Source organism: Pleurodeles waltl, chromosome 9, assembly GCF_031143425.1.
Source record: "Pleurodeles waltl isolate 20211129_DDA chromosome 9, aPleWal1.hap1.20221129, whole genome shotgun sequence".
Lineage (NCBI taxonomy): Eukaryota > Metazoa > Chordata > Amphibia > Caudata > Salamandridae > Pleurodeles > Pleurodeles waltl.
In genome coordinates this window covers 708439093-708464195 of record NC_090448.1, presented here as the reverse complement: position 1 = coordinate 708464195, position 25103 = coordinate 708439093, and the positions used below count along the sequence as shown (strand labels likewise).

At 42.4% G+C, this 25103-nt stretch overlaps 1 protein-coding gene across 2 annotated transcripts in view; it reads right to left on the bottom strand.

Moving 5' to 3' along the window:
• Positions 1 to 25103, bottom strand: part of RCE1 (Ras converting CAAX endopeptidase 1) — a 252205-nt gene that overhangs the window by 174409 nt on the left and 52693 nt on the right. The gene's annotated exons all lie outside the window — the stretch shown is intronic.

The window sequence follows — 25103 nt, the reverse complement described above, 5'->3', positions numbered from 1 at the left end:
CACAAAACTCCTTTACCTTCTAGGACATAACTGGTCAGCAGAAGTGTGATACCAACCTACTCCGAGTTTTGGTCTGGCCAAGATGCACAGCTAAGGGGATGTGATGAGCCAAAGTGAGTAGGAACTCTCTATACATCTGAGGCACTACCACTCTCCTATTGGTGTCAGGTGTGGGGTATCTAGCCTCAGTATACAGGAGTCCCCCCTCCCAACAGGTTCTGTGGGAGACACTGGCATCTCCCTTTTCCTGGCCAGCAGCTTGCTGACTCAGGCTCTCAGAAGTGGGACAGGTCCTCTGTTCCTGGCACAACTCTTCCTTACAAGATTCCCCTGGGCCTAGGAGCTCTGCTGTGTAAGGTCCAAGTTCCTGGGGCTCAGTTCCCTCAAGGGCTGGCAGGTCTTCTCCCCGAGGAACGGGGACCAGAGCTTATGGAGGGCTGGGCAATTATTCTAGGCTCCAGCACCTCTTTTTCACCCTGGGCTTTGCACTGTAATCTGTTTTTTACACGCACCCACTCAAGTATACCCAGCATAGCTGTATGGGGCTTTCTTTCTACCTCAGCCCATGCCGAGAAGTCCAGACCATTTCCTAGCAGACAAGCTACAGGAATAGCAGAGGATATCCCCACCTTTTTCTGGCCAGTAACCTCTCCCCAGCCTAAGGACACCATTGCCATGGGAAAGACCTTAGCTTGATTGTCAGCACTGATGACTGTGAAAGTTTCACCAGTCAGATACTATTCTGGGGATATCAGTTCTTCAGTCACTATGGTGACGCTTGCACATGTATCACTCAATGCTTCAACTCTGATCCCATTAATATGAGGATGTTGTCTGCACTTCTCCAGATTACTGGGCCAGACAGCCAGGGCAGCTACATCCACCACACCTTCAGAGACTGAAGTTGCTTCTATGAGTTCTCTGACACGGTCAGGGCCCACCTGGGATCCCATCTGGAGACTTATCACTGCAGAAGAAGCTGCAGGTGCACTAGAGGGGTTCTTTTTGGGCCAGGCAGGGTCTCCAGTTTGGTGCTCATTGGCTTTGCAACTAAAGCACAAAATCGTTGGGTCCCAGTTCTCACCCTGGTACCCACCGTTGGTCTGTGTCTTGTCTAGGGGCCCACCCTTCTGAACAGGTTTTTGGGGGCCTTTAGAAGTCTCTTTGTTTTTATCTTTAGACTGGTCACCATCTTTCTGTTAGGAGGCTTAGCAACCACTTCCTTTTAGTCACCCCCATCATGCGTTGTCTTGGATACCCTAGTCTTGACCCAGTGGTCTGCCTTCTTTCCTAATTCTTGGGTAGACATTGGACCTAGGTCTACCAGGTACTGATGCATTTTTTCAGAAACAAACACAGTTACTTAAAAGATGCTCTTTCATAATAAGATTATAAAGCCCATCATAGTCTTGCACCTGGTTCCCTTTTAACCAGTCACCTAGTGTTTTGACTGAGAATTCAACAAAATCTGCCCAGGACTCACTAGAGGTTTTCCTAGTCTCCGTGAACCTGATCCTGTACTCCTCAGATGTGTGTCCAAATCAGGGTATCCTTCATGCGTCATATGACTCAGCATCTGCCTCCTACACTTTCCTGAGAACAGCTCCCATAGTAGAGAGCCCCATATACTTTTAGCTGAGTGTCATTTTACAAGCCCTCTCGAAGGCTGTAAACTACTTGGTTGTATCATCACCTTTAACATATGTGGGGACAATCCAGTTGGGGATCTTAAGAGTCAAAAGCTTCTACTTTCTTTTTAGGTAAAAGTTTGCGGCCACCAGAGAAGGGTCATAGGCCCATCTCAGCTCTTTCTTTCTCTATAACTATGAGTTTAGTCTCTAATTCTATCCTCTTAGCTAGCTTCTGAAGTTCAGCATCTTCACTGTCTCTGTCTCCTGTGTTACTATCAGAAGTGTTCCCAGTAGTATTAATGTCAGTGGAGATGTGGAGGTATTCATCATCCTCTTCCACTTCCTCTTCCTCTTCCTGCTCATTCTCATGAGGGGCTTTTCTGCTTGCCATGGCTCTATTAGTTTCTGCAAGCAGTTGCTGTTGATGGGCTTTTGTGGGTTTAGACCCCATGGCAATTTTCAATGCTTGGCAGAGGGCCTTAATTTGGGCCAACTTAAGGTTTCCCCGGGGACCCAGACTAAGCTCCTGGGATGTAGCTGCTGCCTCAGACATGGTTTTAAAATAGCTGAGGCTTTTTTTAGAAACTTTGAAAGAATTCTAAGAGAAGAGCTAAAAGGTTTAACTAACTAAAGAATTTTACATTTTAAAGAGTTTGGACTAAGGGGCTTAACACAAGGCCCTAACAGTAAATTTTAAATAATTTAGAAACATCGAAAATTGAAAAGATATTTCATAACTGTTGGAAAATGGGTTATTGGTAAGGGCAGGTAGGTACCTACACTTAGCAATAGGCCACTAACCTCCAGTAAGGTCCAGTTAGGTCTCAGTAATTTAAACCCAGCTCAACCCTTGGTAGCTTGGCAACGAGCGTCAAGGCTTAACTTAGGAGACAGAGTGTAAAGCATTCAAATATCACAAAACAGTAATTAAATAAAACACAAGGAACAGTTTGAAAATCCAAAACCAATTTATAAAAATAGATTATATTTTTATTTTTAAAATGACACAAAAACAAATAAAATCGTATAAGGGGAACCGGAGATATGAATTTTAAAAGAATTATTGTTTTTTAGCGCTTAGAAATAAAAAGCGCCAATCGGGTCATCTGGTTGCACCGCGACCGGGGCAAAGTCAAAGTTTAAGGCCGACCGCAATGGAGCCCTGCTCGGCCTCGGTTAAAAGTTTACCTTCACACTTAGTCTCTTTTTCGAAGATTTTCTTCAGTGGGACGAACCTGCCAGTCGAATCCGACCTCCTGGAGCCCTTCTCCGGATACGCGTCGCGGGAATCCTCAGTGGAGATTTTGCCCTTCGGACTTAGTTGTTTTTTCAAGGTGAAAATCCTTCGACTAGGGTAAACCTGCATCTTGATCCGACGTCCCTGGAGCCTTCCTCGGATACGCTGGCTGGGAGGTCCCGGTCAACTTTTTACCTTCTGACTTAGCCTCTTTTTCAGAGATTTTTTTTACCGGGACGAACCAGCAAATCCGGCCGGGTCGCGGTTGTGGCAAGCCAGCTAGAGTTGCTGCGGCGGGTTGGTCCCTCTATGGAGTTTTTTTTCAGAAGTACTCCAAACTTCTCCAAACGTCTGGGGCTTCTCCCAGATGTCCTTTTAAGGTTCTTTTGAGGTCCACAGCTCACCCCAAGGGTCCAGAAGTTCTAAGATGGTCCCTGGGGATGCGGACTACAACTCCCAGAATGCACCTGGTGCAAACTCCTTTTTGGCCACTGGGCAGTGGCCAGCTGGTTGATTTCTTCAGGAGTTGGTGCAGGGGACTCTGGTTAGCAATTTCTCACCTCTAGCAAACAGGGAGTCTCTCCTTGAACCAGTTGAAGCCAGGCAAAGTCCTTCTTGTGGTGAAGCCCAAGTATGCAGCTGGTGCAGTCCTGAGTGCAGGTTCCAGGTGGAGGCCAGGGGTCCAGCAGGGCAGTCCTTCTTCTCCTTTGGTTTCTCCTTGTTGGAATCTGATGGGGATCTGAGGTGTGGGTGCAGGTCTGCCAGTTTTATCCTTGCTCCTGGGTGAAAAGCAGGGGGGTCCTGGTTCTCCAATCAGGTGCAAGGTCCTTCCCCCTGTGATGACCACTTCCTGGGAAGTGTGGCAAAAATCAATCCCAGCAGGCAACATTCTTCAAAAATCCATCATGGCTGAATCTGATTTTTGGAGGTTACATCTGGCTGAGCCCACCCACTGGTGTGGCTAAAAATCATAAACACACCCCTCTCCTAATCTAATCAAGGGGGCACCTGGTTGTCTGGGGTTGCAGGATGTAGGGGTGTTGCTGGTTGCTCCAAATGTCCTTCTCTGCCTTTGAAGACCAGTTTGGCAGCCCTCCCCCTTCCTGTCTCACCATCTGCTGAGGGGAGATTCCCTCCCCCAGGCACATTCCTTTGTGTGAAGCCAGGCCACTTCACACCTCATCAAGGCAGGCTGGCCAGGCAGCTAGAGGCTGGCCAATCAGAGCACAGCAGCAAGAACAATGCAGGGCTGAAACTGGCAAATTTTCAGGTAAAGTTTAAAACTCTTTACCTGAACAAGTTATATTAAATCCAACAACTGGAAGTTGTGGGATTTATTATAACAATTAATTTGATACCAAACTCTTGGTATCCATTACTTAAGGGGACTTTTAAAATTAAAATAAAGTCTCCCCATTCTAGCCTATGGAGGCCATTCACTACAATGAGGAAAAACTAAATTTGGCTGTTTTTACCTCACCAGAGCTTATAAAACTACTTTTATAAGGTCCCTGCTTATAGTTACATGGCACCCAGCCCTAGGGGCACATAGGGCACACCTTAGGGGTGACTTATATGTAAAAATAAGGTAATTTAAGACTTTGGAACTACTTTTAATTCCAAAGTCGAATTTAAATATAACTTTAATTTAAAAGCAGCCAGCAAGGCAGGCCTGCCTTTAAAATGACACTGGGTACCTCAGCAGTGCACCTATGGTTGCACTACCTATTCTGTGGTCCCTAAACCTACATGCCCTACCATATACTTGGGACTTATAGGTAGGTTGACTTAGCCAATTATAATTAGCCTAATTTACATATTGATTTTACACAGAGCACAGGCCCTAGGACTGGTTAGCAGTACCCAGGGCACCACCAGTCAGGAAAACACCTGCAAAAAGCGGAAAATTGGGGCAAAACGTTAGGGGGCCTCTGCTATTAGCCCTGTTTTCTCGCAATAACTAAAGACCATTTTAAATTCCTTAGTGGTATCACTTATTAAAGTAGTGGTACCAGCAAATGTCAAGTCTTGTATCCCACTGCTGTCGCCAATTTAGGAAGCTGGCTCTGTATATCATATATCAAAATGAGATACTCTTCTTTTAAAAAAAAAAAAGGCCAGGGATCTCCTGACCAGTGGACAGGGGTTTGCTCTAGCAATTCCAGAGCGCTCTTTTTGTCAAAGCCCAGCTCACCTGAGTTCTTGTTCAGTTCTGATGGAGGTTGAAGGCAATCCGACCCCACCCTGAAACTGCTTGTTCCAGCACACTAGTTTTTAAAACAGTGCACTAAGAACAGAAGCTCAAGGGAAGGAGGGAAGTGGATAAAATAAAAAAAGAGAGACAACACCGTTCTTGCGTTTCCACTGTTGAAGTGCTGCACAAATCTGCGGCCCTTTCTGACTTCTGTAGAAACTGGTGCCTAATGAAACATAAACAAAGAACAGATAAGTGCAACCTATTCCTAAATGGGTTCCTGACTATCCCTTTATTTATTAGAAATTATCTTCTAAAAGTACCTCTTGGATCCTGGTCTCTAGTTTCCAGGTTTGGAATGTGTTACTGCTCTGGGATGTGTTTTCAATTACTGTAAAACTTTTTTCCCATATTTCCAGAATCTTTTATAAAACAAATACTGTACTTTTACATCAAAATACAGCATGTAATTTGTGCAAGTCCTTGATTTACTGTTTGCCTTGCTGTTAATGGTTTCCACTGTTCGATTCTTAAAAGTTCCATGAGAAAAAACAAGGTTTGCTTCACAAAGTTCTGCAAAATATTCTTGTAACAAAGAGTTTGAATCACAATGTTCGTGGAAGGTATTTCGTTTCAAATTGTCTATACACGAATCCAGAAATTGTTGTCAAAGTTCTTTCAGGTAATAAAAGGTTTTGCACTTACTTGTTGCTGGCAAGAGATACTGATCAGTCTAACCTTGTCTTCTTTCTCTTTTGCAGGTTACTCATAGGAGAGAGGATGAAGCAAGGAGGAACTGGAAACCGGAAGAAGGAAGAGCCAGAAGCTGCGCCCATTGAAGTCAATGAAAGTCTGTAAAGAGCAGGAGTGCCAGCGCCAAGGGATCTGTTCTCAGGTAAGCGGGAGGTAGACGAGCACAAGCACTGGGTGAGGCTCGGGATGCCTTTTATAGACACGGCTGGGTGTGGTTTGAAGGGCTGGGTGTGGTCCTCACATGCTGCACATGTTCTTGGAAGGTGTGCAGAGCTGGGTGTGGTTTGAAGAGTTGGGTGTGGTCCTCACATGCTGCACATGTTCTTGAAAGGTGTGCAGAGTTTCAGTTATTATGCAAATGAGTTGGATTAACACATGGCCTAGGGAGGAGTGTTTTAAAGAAGCCTTGGTAAAAGCAAGGCCCAATGTGTAAACAAAACAGCACATTAAACAACATACACAGAAGCCTGGGGGGGGGGGGGGGGGGGGGGGGGGGGAAGGTGAGATAACAAGAAAGGCTTTCAATAGTAAGTTTAAAAGGGAGCTATTACAGAACCCACTAGTGCAGTGAGAGGGGACATGCTCTTTGCTGTGTACAAACCCTAACAGTTGCCCCCCTCAAAGGCCCTCCTACAGGACGGGGTTTTCCTGGATTTTTTAAATAAAACTGTCTAATCAGCTGTGGGGCATGTACATATGATGCTGGTTCCCATGAATTCTCAGATTCATCATATCCTTTCCATTCTACTAAATAAAACAGACGTCCACTAATTCTTTTTGAGTCTTTTATGCTTTTCACTTCATAGTCCAGATTTCCCTTAATTGGTATGGGTGGAGGTGGTGGTTCAGGTCGGGTTTTTGAGTTGTACGGCTTAAGCAAGGACACATGGAATGTAGTATGTACTGGATATTCTTTTGGTAAATCTAATTTTACTGTTACCGGGTTTACTATGGTAGTTATACTAAAAGGTCCAATGAAACGTGGTTGCAGCTTTCGGGATCCCTCTATGTTTAGGTTCTTTGTGGAGAGCCATACCTTGTCACCAATTTTATACATTGGGGCCTCAGACCTGTGTTTGTCTGCTTGTCTTTTCATGCTTTCCTTGTACTTTAATAAATGTTTCCTGGCTTTGTCTTGTATGTCACCTAACCTCGTTAGTGTATCCGTTACTGTAGGCAACAGGGAATCTTCTAACAAAATGGTATAGCTCTTGGATGATACCCCTGCAAGAAATAGAATGGTGAGCAAAGTAGAGCTGAATGCTCAGTATTATTATAAACAAACTCTGCTACAGGGAGAGCTTCCAACCATTCACTAGAATAATCAGCCAATAAACAACGTAGCGTTTGAAGTAAGGTTTGGTTCAGTCGTTCAGTCTGTCCATCTGTCTCTGGGTGGAAAGCAGTGGATAAGGCCACATCTATTTTCAGTTTTTCACATAATTTTTTCCAAAATCTGGAGTTGAACTGGCTTCCTCGGTCTGAAACCACTTTGCTTGGCAAACCATGTAAACGCACAATTTCCCTTATAAAAATATCGGCAAATTCTGCCGCCGTGGGTAATTTCCGTAATGGTACAAAATGTGCCATTTTAGATAAAAAATCCACTATAACCAACACTGTTGTGAAGGATTTTACAGGTGGTAAACCTACAATAAAGTCTACGCTCACAGTGTGCCAAGGTTGTTTGGATGTTGGCATTGGTATTAACAAGCCGTCAGGAGCCTTAAGAGAAGATTTATGTCTTGCACAAATTGGACAGGTAGTGACAAATTGCTTAATGTCCTTTCTTATAGTGTCCCACCAAAAGTGTTTTTGCACATTTTCCAGGGTTTTTACCCAACCAGGATGACCTGCCAAGGGTGAGGCGTGATGCCAAATTATCACCTGTGTTTGTAATTCAGAGGTGGGCACTAACAGCATGTTGTCGTCATACAATAAACCTCGTTGTATTGTGTTATGGGAATCCTTTAACCAATCCTGAGGTGCTATTTGCATGTGTGCATTATATAGATCTGTGATGAAATCCTTCTGTTGTACTGGTGCCAACAACGTTTGGGGAGGAATAATGGGTTCTCCTATTTTATCTTGTTTCATGTCTGAGGTATGTCCGTATCTAGATAACACATCAGATTGAATTTGTTGTGCACCTGGTCTATAGGTTATAACAAAGTCAAATGTGCTAAAACAAATTAACCAGCGCATCTGACGTGGCGTTAGTGCTTTAAGTGATCCAAAAAACTGTAGGTTCTTATGGTCAGAAAAGATTGTAACTGGGTACTTGGCTCCCATTAAATGGTGCCTCCATTCTGAAAAGGCTACTTTGATAGCTAGTAGTTCCCTTTCAGCCACAGTGTAATTTTGTTCAGCTGGCAATAACTTTTTGGAATAGAAGGCTATAGGATGTAACTGGCCATCTACTGCATCTCGTTGAGAGAGAACTCCTCCTAAAGCTACTTGTGAAGCATCCGCTTCAACAAAAAAGGGCAAGTCAGGATCAGGATGTTTCAGAATTGGGGCTGAAGTGAACTTTTGTTTTAGGAGTTGAAAGGCGTGTGCCGCCTCATCAGTCCAAAGAAATCGTTGCCCTTTCCGCAACAAGGTAGTTATTGGGGCCGCAATGTCTACAAAATGTGCAATAAACCTCCTATAAAAATTGGCGAAACCCAGAAATTTCTGAATATCTTTTACAGAGGATGGTTCTGGCCAATCAGCAATAGCACTGATTTTCTTTACATCCATAGTTATTCCTTGAGGTGACAGGCAGTATCCTAAAAAGTCCACCTTGTTGACATTAAAAGTACACTTTTCTAACTTAGCAAAAAGATGATTTTCTTTTAACTTTGATAATACTGCACAAACATGTTGGGTATGTTCTTCTGAGTTCTTAGAGTAAATGAGGATGTCGTCTATGTATACTATGACACAAACGTCCAGGAATTCGTGTAGGACCTCATTTATAAAGAACTGAAAGGCTGCAGGGGCATTACATAACCCAAAGGGCATTAATGTGTACTCAAATAAACCAAACTTTGTCTTGAAAGCTGTCTTCCACTCATCCCCCTCTTTTACTCGGACCAGGTGGTAAGCTCCCCGCAGATCTAGTTTAGTGTATACAGTAGAATGTCTTAATTGATCCAACAACACAGGTATTAGAGGAAGAGGATATTTATTCTTTATTGTAGCCTTATTTAGTCCTCTATAATCGATACACGCGCGCAGGGATTTATCCGGCTTCGGGATAAAAAAGAGTGGAGATGACACCGGAGATGTGGAATGACGGATGAACCCAGACTGTAGTAGGTCATCTAGGTAGGTTCTTAAGTATTTGGTTTCTTCGTCAGTCAAAGCATATACTCTGTTATTAGGTAAAGGGGCCCCTGGGATAAGATCTATACGGCAGTCATAAGACCGATGTGGGGGCAGCACACTAGCCTTTACTGGATCAAAGACGTCTTTAAAGTCAGAATATTCAGGAGGGAGACTTGGTTCATCTTGTGTAACACTAGCACAGTGTAATACTGTGCTCTGTTCTGTACCTGCTTCTTGATAGCAATTGGTTCTACAGAAAGAGGAATCCAAAGTAACAGTTCTATTCACCCAATCAATTTTTGGGTTATGAGTTGTTAACCAGGGTACCCTGAGAATCAAACCAAAATTAGGAGTATCTATCAGATCAAAGCTAATCACCTCTGTGTGCCCGTTCTGACAGACCATAACAAGTGGACTTGTTTGTTTTGTGATTAATCCAGAGGTCAATTCTGACCCATCCACTGCACATACTGCTTCTGGACAAGGCTTTAGGCACATAGGAAGTCCTAAGATTTCAGCTAACTTATTATCCAAAAAATTTCCTGTCGCGCCTGAGTCCAGTAGGACAGGGAGAGAATGCCTCACTTGGGTAGTAACAATTAAAACGACCTGAATTATGAAATGTCTAGGTATGTGCGGTACCCTGAAGGCTGCAGCATTAGAGGTTTGATTAAGATGTTTTCTCGAACAAGTAACCTCTCCCCTTGTCGAGCTTAATCGTTTCCCGATTCAGTTGAGGAGGTGGAGGAAACAGCACCCTTTCGTGGAGTTTTAGGCTTTACTGGACATTCTCTGGCAAAGTGACCTGCCCTGCCACAATATAAACATAATTGACATTTTCTCCTTCTTTCTTTTTCCTCTGATGTGAGTGGACCTCTGAGTGTCCCTATTTGCATAGGCTCTGGTTCAGGGAGTTTATTATCTATGTCTTTCTTCTCGTGTCTAATAAAAGTTAACCGTGATTCCAGTTTGTATTTATCTCCCTTCCTTTCTCCTAGTCTATGTTCTAATTTCACAACTAAATCTACAAAGTCTGAATAGTCTTTTGGCAAATCAACGATATGAGCCAGGGCGTCTTTTAACTCGTCTCTCAAACCTTTATAAAAAAGGGAGACACGCTTTTCTTCTGGCCACTGTGTCTCGGTGAGTAAACGAATAAAACTAGTGAGATAGGTCAATAAATCCTTGTTACCTTGTTTAAGATCTAAAAGCTCATTATCACTTACCTGCATGAAAGTGTGTTTTGCAAAAAGGCTGGTCATGGTACGTTTAAATTGATTCCAATTATGGAGGATGGGATCATTTCTATCCACGAAAGGAATTGACCAATTGGCTGCTGTGCCACCCAAATAAGACAAGACGAATGCCACTTTCGTATCATCAGTAGGGAACTGTTGTGGCTTACCAATGAAGTGTAATTGACATTGATTGATAAAAACATGGAATTTGTTACTATCTCCATGAAAACGTTCAGGTGCTGCTAAGGGCACAACATTAGGAACATTAACAGTAACCTCAACTGGGGAAGGCAAAGTTGTATGTTTTGATGGCGCCCCTGTCTCTGAGGAGGTTTTAAACAAAGGCGTAGAAGCTGTGTTCCACTGAGATCCCCTAAATTTATACCTGCTTAAATCCTGTTTTAAAGAGGTATTCTCCATCTTTAATCTCTCTATTTCCTCTTGCATATGTTGCAAGATGCCAGACACTGATTCATTATGAGCCAAGTCCTCATTTAGGGCCTGCGCCATATCCGTGACGACAATGCCCTCTATTTCTTCCCCGGTATTCATCGTCCACCAGAACTGAAATTTTTTAAAGGCTTGTGCTTCTGTCAAAGCCCAGCTCACCTGAGTTCTTGTTCAGTTCTGATGGAGGTTGAAGACAATCCGACCCCACCCTGAAACTGCTTGTTCCAGCACACTAGTTTTTAAAACAGTGCACTAAGAACAGAAGCTCAAGGGAAGGGGGGAAGTGGATAAAATAAAAAAAGAGAGACAACACCGTTCTTGCGTTTCCACTGTTGAAGTGCTGCACAAATCTGCGGCCCTTTCTGACTTCTGTAGAAACTGGTGCCTAATGAAACATAAACAAAGAACAGATAAGTGCAACCTATTCCTAAATGGGTTCCTGACTATCCCTTTATTTATTAGAAATTATCTTCTAAAAGTACCTCTTGGATCCTGGTCTCTAGTTTCCAGGTTTGGAATGTGTTACTGCTCTGGGATGTGTTTTCTATTACTGTAAAACTTTTTTCCCATATTTCCAGAATCTTTTATAAAACAAATACTGTACTTTTACATCAAAATACAGCATGTAATTTGTGCAAGTCCTTGATTTACTGTTTGCCTTGCTGTTAATGGTTTCCACTGTTCGATTCTTAAAAGTTCCATGAGAAAAAACAATGTTTGCTTCACAAAGTTCTGCAAAATATTCTTGTAACAAAGAGTTTGAATCACAATGTTCGTGGAAGGTATTTCGTTTCAAATTGTCTATACACGAATCCAGAAATTGTTGTCAAAGTTCTTTCAGGTAATAAAAGGTTTTGCACTTACTTGTTGCTGGCAAGAGATACTGATCAGTCTAACCTTGTCTTCTTTCTCTTTTGCAGGTTACTCATAGGAGAGAGGCTGAAGCAAGGAGGAACCGGAAACCGGAAGAAGGAAGAGCCAGAAGCTGCGCCCATTGAAGTCAATGAAAGTCTGTAAAGAGCAGGAGTGCCAGCGCCGAGGGATCTGTTCTCAGGTAAGCGGGAGGTAGACGAGCACAAGCACTGGGTGAGGCTCGGGGGATCCCTTTTATAGACAGGGCTGGGTGTGGTTTGAAGGGCTGGGTGTGGTCCTCACATGCTGCACATGTTCTTGGAAGGTGTGCAGAGCTGGGTGTGGTTTGAAGAGTTGGGTGTGGTCCTCACATGCTGCACATGTTCTTGAAAGGTGTGCAGAGTTTCAGTTATTATGCAAATGAGTTGGATTAACACATGGCCTAGGGAGGAGTGTTTTAAAGAAGCCTTGGTAAAAGCAAGGCCCAATGTGTAAACAAAACAGCACATTAAACAACATACACAGAAGCCTGGGGGGTGGGGGAAGGTGAGATAACAAGAAAGGCTTTCAATAGTAAGTTTAAAAGGGAGCTATTACAGAACCCACTAGTGCAGTGAGAGGGGACATGCTCTTTGCTGTGTACAAACCCTAACACTTTTAGGGGGTAGTGCGGTTATGCAGCCTTAGGCATATCAGAGAGGAGTCTTAGACATCTGCAAATACACACAGTCAATAAATGAGACACATTACTCAATAAAGAGATCCACACCAATTTATAAAACTAACAAGTATCTTTATATATATTTAGGCATCAGAATGAAGTATGGTGCAGAGGCTTACAGGATCAACCTCCTGGACCTAAGTTGAGTATTGGGCAAGAGTCAAGGTGACACCAACAGGTCACATTGGGCGGCACTCGGTGGCCAAAGTAGAGGGTGTAGTATGGCATTGGGTGCTCAATGTTAGTCAATGGGGATCAGTCCCGTGAGAAAGAGGCTGCAGGCTTCGACTGGAAGTCCAGTCGAGGTGAACCAACAAGTGGGTTCAAATCTAGAGATGCTTGAGGACGTGAGGACACCTTAGGTCCTCTTCTCCACGGGCCAGAGGTGACGGGTGCAGAGGTGTTTTGAGGAGTCTGGTTTTCTCCACTGTGAGCACTCGCGGTTAGGGGGCCGTAGCCACATGCCGCAGGCCGCGTTAGTGAGCCCACAGTGGGAAAGTCCTAGGAGGGCTTTGTCTCTGGAGGGCTGGGGGGCCATGCTGGCACCACTGGTCCACTTCAACTTGGGCTAGGCAGCACAGGTGCTGTGGTGCTTTCAGGTGTTAGGTTTTTGCAGTCCAGAGTCCTTGTATTTCTCTTGGGGTGCCTGCAAGATGCAGGGAAGCAGCTCTGCTACTCCACAGGAGTTCCTGGATCTTTGTTGAAGACAGGCAGTCCTCCCAGGCGTTTAGAGGCACAACAGCTTTCAAGACAAGATGACTTCGGTGCAATTCGATGGGAGAAGCAGACAGGCCGGCAGGGCTTCTTCCTCAGTCTTTGCTTTTGTTGCTCGAGTGTTCTGCTTCGTAGGTCAGCAGGAATCAGATTTCCTGGTGCCAGGGGTTCTTCTAAATAATGAATATAGGGGTGTTTAGAGGTGTGTAGAGTAGTAGCCAATGGGCTACTTACCCTTGGGGTCTATATGACCACTTCCTGTGGGAAGCGGGTATAACCCTGTCCTAGAGTTCCTAACTCTGGCAAAACCAAGATGTCAGATTCATAAATGTTGTGTCCACATCAGGCAGCTCACCTTAGGGGTGGGACTGACCGGAGGAGTGGACACACCTCCCTGAATACTATATTTCCCACCTGTCCCGGTGCCAAATGGGCCCTTGAGCAGGGACGGTTGGTATCTCTCCTTTGAGCAAAGCCACATCTGAATACCAAGGGCACTGGGCTTACTTGAAGCCCAAAGCCTTGGAGTACAAATTTGCAGGTCATCCTGTTGGATGGGGTATGTTAACACCTCTCCCAGAGTAGGCTTTGTTTCTGCCCACCTAAGAGCAAATGCTCTCACCCTTCGGGTCAGAAGCATGTCTGGTGGTGGCAGGCTGGGTAAAACTAGTTAGTCCGCACACTGGTAGTTGTAGGTTTTCAGGGTGTACCTCTAAGGTGCCCTCTGGGTACATGTATTATTAAACCCATCACTGGAATCCGTGATGGTTTATTAATATGAGATGTTTGATACAAAGCATCCCTATTTTCAGTGAAGCCATCATGTGAGCTGGGGAATGCGTTTTGACCAGTGTCCAGCACACATACTTAAAATGGCTTCCCTGTTCACTCACTATGTCTAAGAATTAACAAAGGCATAGTAAGGGGCATATCTGCTTGTGCAGATATGTCCCCACATGTAATATAATGCACCCTGCCTTAGAGCTGTAAGGCCTGCTGTAGAAGTGACTTACATATATTGCACGCAGCGTTAGGGGACAAGGCACACAGGCTGTGTGCCATGTTGTATTTTCACTTTTAGCTGCACCAAGACACGCAATGTGCAATGGCAGTCGGCATGTGCTAGGTGAGGGGTCCCTGAGGGTGGCACAATACATGCTGCAGCACTTGGGGACCCGCTCCATGTCCTAGGTACCAGTGGTACCACTTACTCAGGCCTTACAGGGGGCCAAAAGGTATTGCCAATTGGGGAACTATTGCACAGGGGTACGGAAAGATCTGGTACTGGGGACCTAGTTAGCAGGATCCCAGTGCACTTTCAGTCAAAATTTCATCAGTTAGCAGAGAACAAGTGGGGGTGGCCATGTTAAAAACAAAAGTCACTTTCATACAGATGGCAAGAAGGCTTTCAATACTGTTTGATGGACGTTTCTCTGGTCTGCTCTGTTTGCATATGGTATAGGTAGCTGATTCGCCGCTCTTGTTAGGTCTCTCTGTCAAATTCTGATGGCTAGGAGGCTTTTTATACAGGCATACCAGTCCCTCATTCAGTATTTACTGTGGCATCCAATAAGGCTGCCTGTTATCACTATAAACCTCTTAATTCCACCTGTTGTTTTTAATGGCATCGAACATTAAATAAACACATACGCAGATGATGTTGCAATCTACTCTAAAGAGCCCCTGGTCTGCTATGGAACAAATTTCGATTGAGGCGGAGGGGTTTGGGGTGTTTTCTGGACACAAGCTTAACCTCTCCAAAACACAAATGATACTGAATTTTCAAGCAGACTCTCCAGTCCCAGGGGCAGTCACTGCTGCTACTTAACTTGGGGTCAAGATCTGTGCCAATACTGATTGTAATCTTTTGCTGATCATGAACCCCTCCTAAAGTCGGTTATCTCGAAGATGCGGTTTTCGAACCGCCTTCCAATCAGCATCCTCGGACAATATAATACTGTTAAAATGAAAGTTTTACCCAAAGCGCCTTGAAGGCAATAGGCAGCTTGAATGGGGAAGCGGGGGATTGGGGGCATCGGAGGGCTAGAAGGGCTATTTGGCTTTTAAAACCCCCCTATAGCCAAGGTGTTCTGTTTCTTCTGGATTCCAGGCTGTATTTTTGGGTTGCTTCTGGCTCATGCATTAAGAACATTGTTACTCATCATCACCCTGACTGTTTCACTCAAGGGGTATCAAATAGCCCTGTGGCCAGACTGCAGGTTCTCTCTTAGCAGATACTCTGATCTGAATTATTTTAAGCAGGTTCGGTTTAAGATCATCGGGGACCTTTTGATGATATGGGGGAAATTTGCAGCTGATATTCTCTTCCATCTATTCAATCATTTACCCCGCTAAGGGACAACCCTATCTTTCCATCTATCTTCCATGTTTAAAGTATGGTTTAACTGGGGCATTAGGGCTGAGGGTCAGATCTTTAACTCTGACGGGACTTGTGCTTTTTCTACTCTGCAGACACTCTTGGGCCTTCCCCGACAGTCATTTTTCAAATACTTACAAATTCAAGATTTTTTTTTTTTTTAAACACAAACCGGCATATAAGGCTGGGGACAAGGATTCCGACATCCTGGCTTATTTTTGTACCTTACATGATAAGCTATCAATTAAAATCTTATATAGGATTATGTTCATAGGTAGAGCGGATGATAGGTCTAGTCTCACTGCAAAATGGGGTGCATAGCTTGGTCAGGATATTTCAGTTGATGAAACCTTGGATGCTTTTGATATTATTAACTGCTCTGTTTGTTCCATTAACCTAAAACGATTTCTGAATGTTGGTCATTGTTTTTACAGATTTACTAACTTCAGTCAGCTATTCTTAAGGCTGAGGGCTCAAGGGCGGTGCGCGTCTGGATAATGTTTGGGCTAATGTGTTATTTTGAGGTTCAGCATTTTGTATCTGTATTTGTACTGCTGCACTCCATGATACTTTCAGTCTGTATTAAGGCCATTTTTTTCTTTTTCAACAAGTATTTATATATAATGATGTGTGCTTACCTGGTTGATTTTCTTGTCTGTTTTGGTTGATCACAAGCAACTTAAATAATAAAAAAAAATAAAAAAAAAGAATAATAAATAACAAGCTAGACAATATAGACACTGCCAAGGCTTATTTAACAATTCTCAAGGTTTGCCATGCCGGAGGGCAGATTTCCTTTGTGTGCTGAAAATTGTGAGCTTTAATCTGTAGAATGGAAGTTATGGATCGAATATTTATTTATTTGTGGTTATCCTCTTCACAGTAGCTAACCAGCAGTTACAAACCTGCTATGGAATAAACAAGCCAATGCAAATAAAAATCGCCTCATAATGCTGAATGCTACTGATGGTATTAAGGGTGGGCTATTTAGATCTCTAAAATTTGCCATACTACTTGGAAGTAAACATTGCTGAAAGTATGGATCAACAGTCCCTCCCGAAATAAATGTTGTGGCAAAAACCTCTTACTACATTTGCAGTTATTTCTCATCTGATTAAACAGACTAAGTAAGCCTTTATTTGCATGTAAACTATAAGCTGATCCATAACTTTGCTAAACAAAGTCACATTAAATGGCAGGGCCCACTTTTAAAGGATGGTTTAAAGGAATCTACACAAGAATCAGAATTCTTTTAGAATGAAAAGAGGTAATAGTTGCATAACTGTTCCTGATCTGGGAAAAAAAGGCTCATACACAGACACAAGCATTTTGTAACTCGTTTCATTGGTACGTTCACAAGCTAAAATCATATTGGCTTGGCAAGTCTTGTTTCGTGGGTTGAGAATAACAATAGTCCTTCCCTCGTGCCTTAAACTACATAAAGGAACGCCCAGATCACCTTCAAAGGGGATTTTCCACTCTCTATGATTCCTTTGAGCTGACAATGGCCTGCGCACTTAGCACGGCGATATTTAACTCCAATTTGCCTTTGTTTTTTTTTCAGAAAAACCTTCAACTGTGTCAGTAGATCTCTGCTATGGCACAAGCTATGATAACGAGACGCTCCCTGTAATCTCATTTACTGGCTTGCAGACTCAAACAATGAGACCCGGTATTGCCCATCAACAAGTGTCAGGTTCACAGCAGAGTCTACTGCCAGGGTTGTGCACCCATAATATCAAGTAGGAAATATTGTGGGACCTTAATACCGTGGACAAAATAGATTTTCTATACCTAGGCTCCTTATATATGTACCTTGGTTATATATATGTCTTCAAGCTACGTAGATATGGAGTTAAGAATAGTCAATCTATACTTCCTCTTTATGTATTTACCTTTCGATATTTTGTTCCCTGATATTTTGTCTATGACATTAAGGTATCAAAATATTCCTCTGCTTGAAAGTTTGTAATACAAACCTGCTGGGCCGCTGATTCCAGGGCACGTTCTTGCATGTTGTTTTAACATTCATTGGTGACCTCGACTCATATCTGGTGCATGTTTCCAAGAACCCTCTTCAGAATGTGATCACAGCATAAAATGATTACGTAGACAACAGCCTGGCAAAAACGTTGTTGGATTACAGCGCACCTTAAGTCATCTATCAGGTTACAAGTCATCTAATGACCTTTAGGTCAGTCTTAATATAACCCAGATTTTGCCGTTGGGCAAGACACTTTTTAGATGTATTGGCTTTTGAATTGTAAATGTGTAGTTTTAGTCTTTACTTAGAGATGCTTGTCTGATTACAGACTATTCTGGAAATCTCTATTAAAACCCAAGGAGTGTTCCCTGGCTCTGGAGCCTCATTATGTTTTCATCTGCAATTTGGTGGCTATTCCTTGCACCCACTGATTAAAGCTTACAGAGCTAAAGATTTACCATAAATACATCTATGGTACTCTGATTTGGACAGTTGTGGAGAACTTTCAAATTGAATGTTTTAAGGGATGATATGGCATAGATCCTTGGAGATTAGGGGCCTGATGCACTAGGAATGGATTTGGTAAAAGGTAAGAGGTTTCGCCTATCTGATTAATAATAAGCTGTTTCTTGTTGTACGTTGTAGCTTGGTGAGCAGCTATGCAATATAAGTTACTGAAGTTTTAAGATTTATAATAAATATAATAGATTTCACAAGCATAGCACAAGCAATGTGCAGGTGAAACCTAATAAGCACCGTGCAGGCAAAACCTAATAAGGAGATAAATGTGAGCACAAGCAAGATGACATTCCACTCAAGAGCAATGACAAAAATACAGACACAGAGGACAGACTGACTGACATGCAGTTGGAGAACAAAGAGAAGCTAAAGGCCTGCAGAACCCATTGCTTATACGTAAGGTCCCTAGATGTCATCACTGGGCCAAATGTGATGGCACTTCCGCTGTCGGAATCGAGGTAAAAAGTAAATTGCAACTGTTAAACCAGAACATTTCCCACCACTGTTGGTCAAGGCACGCTGCCTTACATATATATCACTCAGTAACACCACACTTTCCTTATGTTTCCCTAACAATGACATTTTGATTGTCCCTGTCCTCGGAGCTCGGGTACCTGGGTGTCACCGGAAAGCCAGGAGGTGGTAAGCCTTCATATGGTCATCATCTGTGGCATCTCTGCACACTCCCAAACCTTTGTAGTGACACTTCATGCTGGCAGCAGCTCAGAGCCTGAGACAGTGTCGGGCAGAAACAGTATAGCAGGGGATGGAGACAAGAACAGACATGACGTAGTTGGTACCTACAAATGCGTGGGCCCTATTCACCCTAGCAGTGATCACACTGAGAGAAAGGCGCTATTAGGGTAGTTAAGGGTACTTAAACAATAGCAACTCCAGGATCCAAGCAATCTTAGAATCAGATTGGTTCACCTCTCTGGCACGAAATAACAATCCGACCTCTTTTGATATCCCTCAGTATTTTTATGCTACAGTATTGTACACTGATTTTTGTTTTTTTTTGCTTTACTTTGCAAAAACAGATCAATCCTGTGAAAAGCATAAAACAAATACAAATTGCATATTGAAGAACACTCTATTGATTAAAAGAAAATACGTGCCTTCGATTTATGTCTAAAGTATCGATGATGTACGAAAAGACAGTCCCCTCTAAGATGTCCGCCAAGATCATAGCTGTTCACTCCTATTGCTCTTAAAGATACATCTCACATGCAAAGTCCGGCTCTTTGTCAGTGCTGCGTTGTGGGTAACTCGTAAGCACCAACTTCCCCTGTTTGAAAGGGGTGCAATTCCAATGAGACTACACACATTTCTGTGATTTTCCATAATGAGTATGCTCTGCAGAGCGCAAGAAAACTGTGATCTAGTAGGTGCCCTTAAGTTTGTGTTGTTGGATGATGCAGACCAAGGTTATGAATACACATTAAAGGGAAAAACAACATGATTCCTTCCCCAGCTATGTCTCTAAAACACACAAACTGCTGAATGAAGACTGGTACCTAATGCATATGTGCATGCATGCCAACATTCTGAAACAGGAAAGAGGGAGCTTGTGAAAACTTGAGCAGTGTAGTCTCCCAGAAGTTTCAATGTTCTGACCTAGTTTATCTTTGGAAAGAGGTCCGAAACACGATTTCTGAGTATCGTGACTGCTGCCTGACTCCAAGATGAAAACAGTATGTGGGACATGGAAGACCGATAAGAGAAATACAGAGGAACAACAGGAAATAATATGCTACAGCCAATAGAAACAGAGAAAAAGTGGCAAGTACATGAACCATTGAAAAGCAGGGGCGGGATGTTAGCCCCTTTTAAGATTTATATGAAATTCAATAGATTTCACAAGCACAGTGCAAGTGCTGCGCAGGCGAAACCTAAAAAACTGAACAGTTAACTTAATATTTTTAAGAGTAATCTCCTCTTAAACATTTTTTTTTTTTTTATATTTACAAGGGGAAGGGGGTCCCCGTGGCAATATCTTCCCATTTGCTAATGGCTTACCCACCTGCTTTGAGGAGCTGGTAAAATGTTAATGTTTCGCGACCAGAATTCCTTTGCAAAACATTAATACATACACCTGCAATTCAGTATTTTAAATGGCCACTCTGCCAAATACAGAATCAGCATTGGGTCTCAAGTCCAAATTGCGATTGTGTAGCTTGCCACCGAATCGCAATCTGTGGTTTGTACATGAGAAAAGGCATTTTAGCAAACACTAAAGGCTCGATTCTGTGAATCCGGCAGTTTGCAACTGCAAAATTGCTTTGTACATCTGTTCCTAGACACTTCTTACACGAATCAGACTTGAGAACCTCAAGACAGCCCAATGATCTTTAGTCTTGAAAGCAAGACTGAATAGGTACTTTTCTCCATCATAAGCGTTGTCATCCATTCTTCCTGAATGGATACTTGCTCATTTAAAGAAATGCAACCGCGGCTACCAAATATACCAAACTCTCGGTCTTTTTTATGTTTTCTGACATGCTAGAACAATTAACTTTTGGAATTCGTTTTAACTGTAGATTAACTCAAGCCGTGATCAGGCTAGTCTGCAAGCAAAACCTCTATTCTTTATGCCAGGTCATTTACTCCCCAGTGTATGTGACTTCTTTATATAAAGGGCTCTTTGATTGGGGTAAAATAGCAGCATCAATGAGAATTCAATTCAGGAACTTTTCGTCGTTCTCTAGTGTAATAAGCAGCTGCTGCAGGATGCATAATAATTCATTAAAACAGCATTCTGCACTGTATTCTTTGTAGCAGGCATCAAGCCAAACTCTTGTTACCACTGAATTCATTTCGCAACACCCAAACTCTAATAATTAACATGAACTTCCCTAATCCGACAGGCAGAATGCTCTAATTTGTTTTTTAGTAACTTGGAAAAGCTCTACATTACTCCCTCGTTTTCAAACCACAATACTTTTGACTTCATTGTGGCATTATATATGTTTTTCTTGTAACAAATGTTATTTGTTAAAGGTTTTACATATAAGAACTGGCATTGGTAAATGCAATGTTTTCGCCTATGTGATTAAGAATAAGCTGGCAATCGTTTATAAACACTACAATTATAAGGAGTCTGTGTACAAATTAGTTCATAAAAGGTACACCACAAAGATCTTCCCTGCAATTGTAGTGTGACAAGCATGCTGGACATTTGCAACAATGCGGCCATAAACAAAAGGGAGGTACGTGTGCACACCCAGAAAATAGAATACTGCAGAAACGTCAGATCTTGTGCCACTGTAAGCTATGGATGAGTACTACCCGTGCATCAAGGCCCTGTCTCCTCACATGTGCACGTTGGCCTATATGGTTCAACCTGTATACTCGTAAAATGCGTTACCTGAAACACACAGTACAGTTCAATACATCATACTACTGCAAGCGGAGAGATGCCAGTCAGCATGCCCTTTCAGGCACGCGTCTTTGTGAGATATACCAAAGATCACAGAACTATAAGCGATTTCTTTATTGCTTTATGGTGTGCTGTCTTTTCTCACTTGAGGATCACTTGTTTCAACTATCACTCTTTGTTTATTTTCCTAAAGTATGATTATAAAAATGATTCACCATTATATGCTGGTGCAGCTTCCAAAGCATTAAAAACACGTTTTTCACATATTTGTTGGTACTGGATAGTGGAGTTTTTTGGAAAGATTCTAGACAGATGATTTTCGTCTTCGTTTAAGATTATTTTGTATGAGTTAACCAGAAAGAAGATTTTTCTGCTATGATATTTAAATTGATTGAAAATGAGTTTCACGTGGATATGTGTTTTGTGATAATTATACCCTGGTTCACACAGACATTCTGGGTTGCTTTTGTATTTGTTTAGCGTTCTTTTTAGACAATGCCTTTGTTATGAAACCCAAGCTGTGCTCTGCACTGTTGTCACATGCGATAAACTGCTCATGTATTGCATGGTACCCCCACTGCCACACTTTGGGCTCGGATGCCCAGGCACAAACTTCATGCCGCCTCTCAGGCTCCCTGGCAGACTCAGGCAGGCTCTTCCAAGCCCCTTGCAGCACGGCACTGGAATGAAGGCTGAATGTTAATAGGAAGTCCCCTCTATACCTGGAAGTATATGGTCTCAGCCCCGGCTCACATTTCAGGAGTCACTCTTCAGGGGATGGATGGGGATAACCCCTGCATGTGACGCGGGAAGAAACTGGAGGTGTTTGGTGGAATTTGGCCTGGGGAGTGAGGGGTGGACAGGAGAAAGCGTTGAAGCAAAAGTAATTACTGTAAATTCAGCAGCTGTAAATGTAAGTTAGTGCTTTAAAAACAAAAAATTCCTAGTTCCATTACTTACTCCTTCACTGTCAGTGCATGCAATGAAATCAAAGTGGATGAACACAGTAATAGGGCCTCAGGAAACTGGTAACAACAATCACACTAGGAACAAGCATTGGTAAATGCAGGAAATAGTACAACAGCCAATAGAAAAAAGAGGAAAAGTAAGTGGCAAGCACAGGAACCAATGAAAAGCAAGGAAAGCAAGGGGGGGCAGGACGTAATCCCTTTTTAAGATTTATATTAAATAGAATAGATTTCACAAGCACAGCGCAAGCACTGTGCAGGGAAAACATAAAAAGGAAAATTATAGGATAAAGTACATCATCCATTTTAAAAGAATACAATAATATATTAACTGATGCATATTATCATGGTTGTGTTGCATGCTGCTTTCTTTTTTACTTTCTCAATACAAAGGGAAAATGTATAAACTAGGAACTGACGATAGACATGGTTCAAAGGGTAAAGTGGCTTGAGGCGCCCACTAATGCCCAGACTCACTGCAAAAACATTCTGTGAGCATGCTGATCTTGATATGCTGGAGTGCGACCACAGTCCCATGTGTATATAAAACAAACTCTACTAGTACTACTTTCCACTAACCGTGAAATATTATTAAACACATGAATTGTCAAAGATGTGACCCAGTGAACAGAAAAGATCTACAGAAAAAGTCTGAAGTACAAGCAAAGATACACTTTAGTGCTACACAGAACACAAAAAATAAGAAAACTGAAAAATACAGAGCAGGATGGAAATCTATTGAAAAGGCAGGCTCATAAGTTTAACGTATAAATCAAATAAACCACTTTACTGTGTAAATTAGGCTCTTCGCTACTTCACATTGTCAAAACTTGTCATATTTATCATCAAAGTTCTGTATTCGAATGTCAGTGAAAATCATAACAGTATACATAAAAATAAATATCAAATATACACAGCTATAAATTCATAAATTTTCAATAAAATTCATCTGGTTTGCGAAAGCTCCCCATTCTGAAGCACACACCCTCATTTGGCCATTGTAAATAACGAAGGGCAACTCTACATTGCTTAATTTATGCATCTTGGGAGCAGTAATAGAAAACGTGATCTAAAAACGCTATGAAAACTTACAAACTATAGTAAAATATGGCAGAGATTGAGCAGGGGTGCAGTCACAAATACATTTTACCCCATCTAAGGCATCATAATATTCCAAAGCAAAACAAAGTAAATAACATTAAAACTCAATAACAGAGCCCTTCCCCAACTATTGTATACTCGTGTCGAATAAGGTCCCAAGCGGACATTAATTTTTGAAATGACATACTGCTGAACAAGTGGCTTACTCAGTCCCAGAGCTTCCTTTCCAAAAATAATCATTTGACAATATGTTGCCTTTTCATATACTAGATTGATTGTCAAACAAAGGTGATCTACCTAAATCAGAAAAATTCAGCTGAACATGTTTGAGCCAGGGAATATTCAGGCCATGCTCACATCCCAAACAATCATCAACTTCAACACTAATTGAAACATTCTTTGCTGTTGTGATCCATTTCCTTCCAGGTACCTAGGCATGGCCTAATTCGATGACAACCGGGATACCTTAGCTGCAGAACTTTTTTCTAAAAAACCGTTAGCTTCATATACAGCAAATCCCACACCACCTAAAGAAGGACTGAGACATAAATTCATTAAATTAGAAAGATTAAGAAAACAAGAGCTAGCACGCTGGTGGGGCATCACAACTCTTAAAAGATATTTAGAACTTAAACAAATCCCCAGAGGACTACGAGTCATAATATTTCCCTCTTTTGAAGATCTTGATCCGGATCTACTTGGGGAGTGGGAACACCTAATTTCCTCTACCTCGTTCAGCATGATTAATATACTTAATAAACATGCGGACAGGAAACGCAATAAATTACTTCTTGATATTGCTTCTCTGGAGGAGGAGATAAAAAATCTCAACCTCACTGAAGCAACTGATAAGAACTATGCCATTATGAGAGAGATACTAAATGGATATCAACTATATGTGAAGGATAAAAAAATGAGAAAACTTATCAGAGATGAGAACAACTACAGCAATGGGAGGATATACACCTTTGTACGCAGATTTGATCAGGTCAACAAAGACACTAACAATAAACCAACTAAAAACGTTACTCCGGCTGGATCAATTTCCGGTAGCTTATCTGATGTTTCCAACCTTTCTAGTGACTGTGTGGACACACCCATGGATGGGTCCTCTGGTAATACAGTTCTTTCAAATGCCCCTCACCAACCGAGTTCTTTTTTAGAGGAACTAGGCCGATACAGGAAGGGGGTACGTCAGAATTTCAACAGATCAGGTTCAAACACAAACCCACCCGCAAGGGGGGGGGGGGGAGGAAACACAACAACAAACACAAGGGAGGGCATGACAACTCGCTCCACCTCGAGAACTCAAAGGACTTGACCAGTAACCCACACCAGGACTCATTAACTGTAACAGAGGACTCTGTACAGGTCATTAACCTATCCAGTTCTGATTTGTCGATTCATGAAATAAAGGTTTTGAAAAAAGGTCTGGTCTTCTGTCCTATTTCCAAACCCAACTATACCAACATACACATAGACCTTTTCAAATTTGTACACAATCTTAAACTCAAAAAGTTCTTTCACAACAGAACTCACAGTAGCAGGGTTTCCCATAGTCCAACACCGGCTTGCAACAAATCCATTAAGGATCTGCAGGACAGCCACACAGTTCTCTCACTTGACAATACCTCTTCGTCTCTCCCCTGTCTTGATGAATTACTAGTCCAGCT